At 47.1% G+C, this 8798-nt stretch overlaps 1 pseudogene across 1 annotated transcript; it reads right to left on the bottom strand.

Annotated features, from left to right (window-relative positions):
* On the bottom strand, positions 1-3263 carry LOC306640817 (protein Wiz-like; annotated as a pseudogene). Its single transcript has one exon. The product of its transcript is annotated as a protein Wiz-like (transcript).
* Between the last annotated feature and the right edge of the window lie 5535 nt (positions 3264-8798).

The following is an 8798-nucleotide window of genomic DNA, read 5'->3' as shown; positions in this document are numbered from 1 at the left end:
TGTTTCCAGAAGAGAAATTTAATCTAATTTACATACTTCTAGGTACATCAATAACCAAAAGGTGGCCACTGAAAAAAGTTAAAAGGTCAATCTGCTCCCGGTATCTAGCTGGCCCAGGATTGCAAAATAAAAAGATCCACGTTCCTTATTCTCTACACAAAACGCGTTTTTAAAAAAGGGAAAGATCTAGGGAGCTATACATAAAAAGCAACAGTGAAAAGGGGGAGGGAGGTAGGGATGGGGGAGGAGAGTCCCATCCCCCTCTACCCTCCAGCCCTGGAGCCCCTGAGGCTCTGGGGGCCTTGACATGGCAGGAGGCAACTGTCAGCTCTGAGCTCTTCTCCAGCTAGGAAGGCCCCTCTGGGGGCAGCCAACAAGGATTTCCGTGGCATTGTGGGCTCAATGGGAGCTCCCAGGCCCAAGTGGGCCCACAGAGGGAGCGTGGCTTCCCCTGAGCAAGCACCGTGGCATGATGTGATCATTTAACTCGGGAACTGGGGGGCTAGGGCAGATCCCGGGTCTCACGAGGTGCGTGTGTGCGTATATGTTTGCATGTGCGTGTGTGAGAGGATATTCATGGGGACAAAAGGGGACCAGAACGGGAGTCTTTGGGGTCTCTGCAAATGGCCATGGATGGCAGACATAGCCCTGTCGGCTGCTAGACACGGGGTAATGCTGTCCTCCCCTGTGACCAGATCAGCTGCCACCAGGGACTGGCTGCTACCCTGGCTGGACCAGGTGGGTGTGGACTGGAGGAAGACACCCTTGTGGCCCCAGAGTCTTCAGGCTGGGAGAAGGGTGGCTAGCTGGCTCCCGGTGCCCATCTGTAGTGTGCCCGGGCCCCCGAGGGGCACCGGTTTGAGGTTTTGGCTTGCTCCTTTGGAAACGGAAAAGAAAGGAAGAGAGGGAGGAGGGCATAGAGGAGAAACAGGAGACAGAGGTGGCACAAGAGGAAATCTGGAATGCTTTTGTGTTAGGGTGCCTCTGCCGCTGCTGTCTGTGCCTGCGGGCTCGGGGTTCCTCAGGTGTGGGGTCTGCCTTGGAGAAATTCATCTCCAGGATGTGCCACTGTAAGTGTCGTACCCACTCTTCCTCGATGGTGAGGGGGCCCTGGAATTCCACTTCACAGAACCTGCACTTGAGGGTGTAGATGTTGCCGACAAACTTGACGAGTGACGTTTGAGGAGGTCGGGGCACCAAGGAGGGGACTGGCGGCACCCGGGGTGGAGGATGCCCTACCTCTTCCAGCTTCTGATGCAAGTCATTGGCCTCCTCGCTCCCCCGGACCCCAGAGGAATCTGGGGGGCGGGCTTGCCGGCGCTCAAATTCTTCTGGGGCCGATGCTTGATCCACTCGCTCAGTGTCTCGATGGGCGAGCCGTTGACACACCACTCTGTCACACCAAACTGCCGCAGGTGTGCCCGCGCATGGCTGGCCAGGGCTTTGCGATTTTCAAAGTAAAGGCCACAGAGCTCGCAGCAGGCCTCGGTGGAGGAGTGGGAGGTCTTCTCATGGAGGGTCTTTGCCTTGAAGGGCAGTTCAGTCTGGATGTAGGTCTTGGCCTTGACCTCTGCGGGGAGGAGGCGGTCCTCCTGCAGGGGCCGCTTGGCTGCCACTGAGCCCAGGTAGCCGGTGGCTGAGGGTTTGGCCCCAGTGATAGGTGTCAGGCTGAGCTCCCGGAGAACCTGGGTTGGCCCAGCTCCTGGTTTGCCTGGCCGGCCAGCCAGGGGCGACAGTGGAAGTGGGGACTGCACAGGCCCAGGGGCCACTGTGGGGGACCCATCCTCAGCCAAGGCAGGAGCCAGGTCTCCGGCTGGCGGCTCCTTCTTGATGAGGCACGGCTTGGACTTCTTCAGGATCTCCCGCAGCGTGTCGATGGGCGAGCCGTTGACAGACCACTCAGTCACGCCCATCTGCCGCAGATGGGAGCGTGCATGGCTCCACAGGCCCTTGCGGTTCTCGAAGAACTTACCGCAGAACTCACAGCGGATGTCGCGCACCGGCTCTGCCCCGGACGACAGGTTCAAGGGTGTCATGTCTTCCCGCGGCGCCCCCCCAGGGACCCTCAGATGGGTGTGATTCCCCATGAAGGGACCCTGGCAGCATCTCACGCTTGATCTCCACCCGCATTTGTTCAGGCTTCAGCTTCTTAGTCAGGGAGGTTGCAGTCAGGCCTGGGAACATCTTCTAGGCCGTGGGAGGAGGAGAGGCAGTTGGTGAGTGGCCCAGGGGGCTGCCTGGTGGCGGTGGCAACTTCTTAGCCAGAGGTGAGATGTGAAGGTCTGAGGGGTTGCGGGCTTCTAGTGAGCTGCCAGGGCCTCCAGTGCCCACCACCTTTGCCAGGGCTTTTGGGCTGGGCCCTGGAGGGTGGGGGGGTCCACCTGGCCAAGACTGGGTCCGTCTCTTCAGGATCTCCCTCAGGGTGTCGATGGGCGAGCCATTGACGTACCACTCAGTCACACCCATCTGCCGCAGGTGGGAACGTGCGTGGCTCGACAGGCCCTTGCGATTCTCGAAGAACTCACCACAGAACTCACAGCGGATGTCTCGAGCTGGCTCTGGGCCGGAGGTGAGATTCAGGGGCCCCTCGTCCTCAGACTGGGGCCACTGTGCCTTTGGGGAGGCTGGCCGGGGGCTCAGAGTCAGCTGGGGGCTCTTGTCCTCAGGATTCTTGCGGGTAGGGGAGCCAGTCAGGGCCAGCGGTGCCTTCTTGAGGAGCGGAGAGCTGGGTGGGTGGGCCAGGCCCTTGGTTGAGAAGCCAGGAGGAGACTTGATGGCTTTGTTGACAGCAGGGGTGTCCAGGGGCTTGGCCAAGGTAAGCAGACCTGGCCGGGTAGCCCCAGAGACCAATTCTTTCGGCGAGTTGGACTTCTTAGTTAGGCCTGGGGGCAGCCCGAGGGGAGCATCAGGCAGGCCCTTCTGCTTCACCAGCTCGTAGAGGAGGTCGATGGGGGCACCACTGCTCTCTGATTCTGCTACCCGCAGCTGCCGAAGGTGGGAACGTGCGTGGCTGGACAGGCCTTTACGGGTCTCAAAGCAGGCGCCGCAGACCTCACAGGTGGTCAGGCTCTGGGCCTTGAGGTCCGGCAGCTCCTGTTTGCTGCCATGAGGAACCTCGGAGGCCACTTTGCTGCTCCGTCGACTAGCCACCTGCTCCAAGGCCCCAGGGACAGGCAGGCTCTTCTTAGGAAGCAGGGGGTACCCCAAGTCCATGGTCACCATTGTGTTTTCCTCAGAACCCAGGCCCGGCGGGGGCGCGGGCCCGGCCCTGGCTCGCGCTCGGCCTTGGGCCCGTCCAGCGGTGGCCGCGCCGGCAGGGTCACCGGGCTCGGGGGGCAGGGCGGGGGCGCCCCCGTGGGCGCGCGCTCCCGGGCGCCCCCCGCGCGCGGCCCCGCCGCCGCTTTGCTCTCCGCTTTTGTCACTCGGCACTCCCAATAATTCTTAAGTTTAGTCTTTTCATGACATACCATTGTTCTTAGAGGTTCCATTCATAATTTCTTAGCATCTTGTCTGTTTGGTCAACTTTATTTTCAAGATTAAATATTTTGTCTTCATTCCCTGAGGTTCTGTCTTCCAAGTAATCTAGTCTGTTGGTGATGCTTTCTATTGAGTTTTTAATTTTGTTTGTTTCCTTCATTTCAAGGATTTCTGTTTGGTTTCGGTTTTTTCTTTTTCAGAATCTCTATTTCTTTATTGAAATGATCTTCTGCTTCTTGCATTTGCACTTTTAACTGTTCATGGTAGTGATCATTCATTTGCCTGTATTTGCTCTCTTATCTCATCCTTTGCTTCACAGATCATTTTAATTATGTTCATTCTGAACTCCTTTTCTGACATGTCTGCTACCATGCTGTCATTGGATTCTATTAATATAGAATCTTGGTTCGTTTGGAACACTTTCTTCCCTTGTTTTTTCATGTTGTTTTTGTAACTTCCCCTTTAGCAATGTGGATCTGAGGTATTGCAATTTCCCCCCTATAGGCTTATAGCAACCCTGCTGATTTCCAATACCTCTCCTTTAATGGGGAGATCAATATTAGCAGTACCCAGTACAAATAATATTTAGCTCTAAACCAAATAGTCCCTTTGAAGACATTAACAGTATTGTCATAATAAATAGGATGAGTTTGATTATTATCTACACTATAACCAATAGGTTAGCAATGATGTCTATAATTTCTAATGGTGGACAAAGAGGATGGGGAGGGATGTAGGATGTAACTGTTAATGGGATAAGAAGAAAGTATATAGAGGTATTAGATCATAGGAAGAGTGAAAGTGGAGTCAAAAGAAGTTGGTTTTTAGAGGGAGAAAGAGACTCTGAGGAAACAGGTAAACAAAAGGAAAATAGAGTGAGAAACATAAAAAATTAAAAATTTAGAAAGGAAAAAAATCTACAATATAACAGTCATATACTATTCAAACCCCCCAGTCTTCAGTAGCTTGATGCATGAGAGGTACCTGACAATGAGCTTCCAGTCTCCAGCAGGAGTCTCAGGATGGGAGTTTGCCCCACCTACGGATGATAGCTTCTGCTTCAGTGATAATCAGAGATGGCTGCACTGGCAGTGTGGGCACTGAGTCCACATGGGGCACCAGTGAGCCAGGGTCCTGAAGTGGCCCCTCTATTTTTTTATTTTATCATTGATTTCTAGTTTCATTCCATTATGATCTGATAGAATGCAAGGTGCTATTTCTATTTTTTTGTATTTGCTGAGAGTTGCTTTGTGGCATAACATATGGTCTATTTTAGAGAAGGATCCATGTGCTGCTGAGAAGAAAGTGTATTCCCTCGATGATGGATGAAATACTCTACATATGTCCATTAAGTCTAAATCATTGGTTGTATCATTTAAATCTATAGTTTCTTTGTTCAGTTTTTGTTTAGAAGGTCTATCTGTGGTGAAAGAGGTGTGTTGAAATCACCCAGTATTATTGTGTTGCGGTCCCTTTGATTCTTGATTGAGAAGGGTTTGTTTGATATATGTAGATACTCCATTGTTTGGGGCATATATATTGACCATTATTATGTCTTGATAGTATATGATTCCTTTAAGCAATATGAAATGTCCTTCTTTATCCCTCTGACTAACCTTGGTTTAAAGTCCACTTTGTCTGATATGAGGATGGAAACCCCTGCTTGTTTACACAGTTCATATGAGTGATAAGTTTTTTCACAACCATTCACTTGTGGATGTCTTTTCCTAGAACTTCAAGAGTGAAGACAGCATATTGTTGGTCTTTTTTAAAAATCCAATCTGCCAGTCTATGTCTTTTGATTGATGAGTTTAGGCCATTAACATTCATGGTTATTATAGATATATGATTTGTATTCCCCATCATTTTGGTTTATTTTTGTTTTTTAACTTGACTAAGTTTCTCCTTTGATTGACCTTTCCTTTAGTGTAGTTTCTCCCTTTGCTGGTTTTCTTTTTTTTTTTTTTTTTAATTTCCTCCTCATGGATTATTTTACTGAGAATGTTCTATAGCACAGGCTTTCTAGCTGAGAATTCTTTTAACTTTTGTTTATCATGGAAAGTTTTTGTTTCATCTTCAAACCTGAAGTTTAATTTTGCTGGATATAAACTTCTGAGTTGACATCCATTTTCTTTCAGACCTTGATATATGTGATTCCAGGACCTCCTGGCATTGAGGGTCTGGGTTGAGAAATCAGGTGAGATCCAAATTGGTTTTCCCCTATATGTAATTTGATTATTTTTTCCTCTTGCAATCTTTAAAATGCTATCTTTATTCTGTGTGTTAGTCATTCTCATTATAATGTGACTTGGTGTGGGTCTGCTGTAATTTTGTACATTTGGGGTCCTGTAAGCCTCTTGTAGTTGATTCTCCATTTCACTTTTTTAGATTTGGGAACTTTTCTGACATCATGTCTTTGAAAAGATTGTGCATTCCTTTGGTTTGTATCTCTAGGCCTTTGTCTATTCCAGTAAATCTTAAATTTGGTCTTTTCATGTTATCCCATATTTCTTGGACGTTCTGTGCATGGTTTCTTACTATCCTCTCTGTGTGGTTGACTTTATTTTCAAGAGTATATATTTTGTCTTCATTGTTTGAGGTTCTGTCTTCCAAGTGGTCCAATCTGTTGGTGATACTTTCCATTGAATTTTTAATTTGGTTTATTGTTTCCTTCATTTTGAGGATTTTTGCTTGATTCCTTTTTATAATCTCTGTCTCTTTATTGAAGTGATCTTCCATTTCCTACATTTTCTCTCCAATACCATCCTTTATTTTGAAGAGCAATCTATTTTATTTTTCTAAAATATTTTGTAAATTCCTTTTTTCTAAATACTTTCTAAATACTTTTTCTAAAATATTTTCTAAATTCCTTCTCTGACATTTCTTCTACCATGTTGTCTGTGGATTGATTCTATTGTTGGAACATCTTGGTTTGTTTGAGGCATTTTGTTCCCTTGTTTTTTCATGTTTGTGTGTCTTCTCATCTAGAGATATGGAGCTGAGGTAGTACAGATTCTACCCTGTAGTCTCATAGTGTCCCTGAAGCCTTCCAATATCTCACCTTTAAGGTGAGGGGAGACCAATATTAACAGCCCCCAATGCAAAAGATATACCACCTTAAACCAAATGGCTCCTATTAAGGAATTTACAGTTTTGTAGCGTTAAGCAGAAACGAAGTGTTCAATGATTGTCTACAATATAGACAGTAAGTTTGCTAAAAGGGCTTACCATTTCAAATGATAAACAATGAGAGAACAGAAGTAGTGTAAGATGTCATGTTTATGAGGGAGAGGTCGAGAAGATACAGGTAAAAATTTATAGTAAGAGTGAGGGAGGAATTAATAGAGATTGGTTGTTAGTATGAGAGAAGTGAGAAAGAGAGTCCAGGGAGACAGGTGAGCAAAAAAATATACACAAATTTTTTAAAAAATAAAAATATAAGAATGCACAACAACAAAACTATTGAGACATTTCATTCTTCAATAAATTGAGGGGGGCTGGGGAGATAGCTCAGTTGGTCAGTTGGTAGAGTGCTTGCCTTGCAAGCACAAGGCCCTGGGTTCGATCCCCAGCACCACAAAAAAAAAAATAAATAAATAAATAAATAAATTGATGCATGAAAAATATTTGGATTCAAAGATGGTAAAGGTGAGAGAGAGAGAGGGTGAAAAAAGAAAAAAGAAGGAAAGTCTGAATGGAAAATTGAATGGTTGCTTCCATTGGCTTTCAAAAATTTTCTCAGCTTCCCTTCTCTGCCGATTGGTGGGAATGTCTGAAGTTTGATGTTAGCTCCAGTCCTGTGGGTGCCAGGCCAGTTGGGTGAGTGAGCTAATAGCAAGATGCCCTCACACCCTCTTCCAGTTTTTCCACCTATAGTAGCCAGCCCCTTCCATCCCTGCACACTTCAGGACTTACTGAGCTGGAGAGAGCTTAGTTATTTCCAGTTTCTTCAAACTGTGCTCCCCGTGGGGAACTGCCCCTAGGCTCCAGATTTCCACAGGCTTTCTAGACCCAGACTGGCCCACACAAACCCAGCTGCAATCTGATGGACTTGGGCTTCAGCTTCCCCAGGCCTATGTCTTGTTGTAGTCCCAAGATCTCAATGCCCTTCCAACTTGCAGAGAGACCACTAGGGATGTGCTCACACAAAGGAGCAACCTTGCAATGAGGTAGCCAGATGGTAGCCACTACCACACCAAGCAGAAAGACCTTAGGTGCAACCAGACTTGCAGGCACCCCAATATATATCCAGGCCCTAGCCTGTCCCCAGACCAAGGTATAACCAAACCTGCATGTACTGTGACAATAGACTTCCAGGCAACAATGGGCAGCAAGTGATCCACTGCCAATGTGCAGGTGATCTTCAGGCTAACAGAGGATGATCACTTCAAGCAGTGAGTGGTGGGTAGGTAAAAGACAGGCAATGGGCAGGCAAGAAGAAGGCAAACAGGCAGATGGTGGGTGATAGGCAGTGGTCAGTGAGCAATTTGCACTCAAAAGGCAGACCTTTTCCTGGCACAGTGTGGGGGATCACAGTGGATAAACGGGGGGTAAACAGCAGAGGATCAGTGGGCAGGGACGACTACCTCACAGAGAAATAGTATTTCCTCTGCTTGAATCCCAAGTTACAGAGTGACAAAAAATGCAGTCTCCCTCTAATCAGCCATCTTGGATCTCCCACATCACTGTTTATAGCAATTCAATTCACAATAGCTAAACTAGGGGCTGGGGAGATAGCTCAGTTGGTAGAGCGCTTGACTTGCAAGCATAAGGCCCCGGGGTTTAATTCCCAGCACTCAAAAAAAAAAACCCACAATAGCTAAACTATGGAACCAACCTAGGTGCCCTTCGACAGATGAATTCATAAAGAAAATGTAGTACATATACACAATGGAATATTATTCAGTCTTAAAGAAGAATGAAATTATGGTATTGTGGATAAATGGATGGAACTGGAGAATACCTTGTTAAGTGAAATAAGACAATCACAAAGAACCAGAGGCCAAATGTTTTCTCTGGAATGTGGATGCTAATTCACAATAAGGTGGGAGGGAGAATAGAGGTAATTTGGATGAGACTAGAGGTAATTTGGAGGGGAGGGGCCTTAGGGTAGGAATGATAGTAGGATGAATTGGACATTATTACCCTATGTGCATATCTGATTACATGACCTGTGTAACTCTACATCACGTACAATCAGATGAATGAGAAGTTGTACTCTATTTATGTATGATGCATCAAAATGCATTCTACTATCATGTATAACTAATTAGAACAAATTTTTAGAAATTATATATATATATATATAATCTTCCTGCTGA

Source organism: Sciurus vulgaris (genome assembly GCF_902686455.1).
Source record: "Sciurus vulgaris genome assembly, chromosome: 11".
NCBI classification, from domain to species: domain Eukaryota; kingdom Metazoa; phylum Chordata; class Mammalia; order Rodentia; family Sciuridae; genus Sciurus; species Sciurus vulgaris.
Note: the sequence above shows the minus strand (reverse complement) of the source record. Positions and strands in the feature narration are given on the sequence as shown.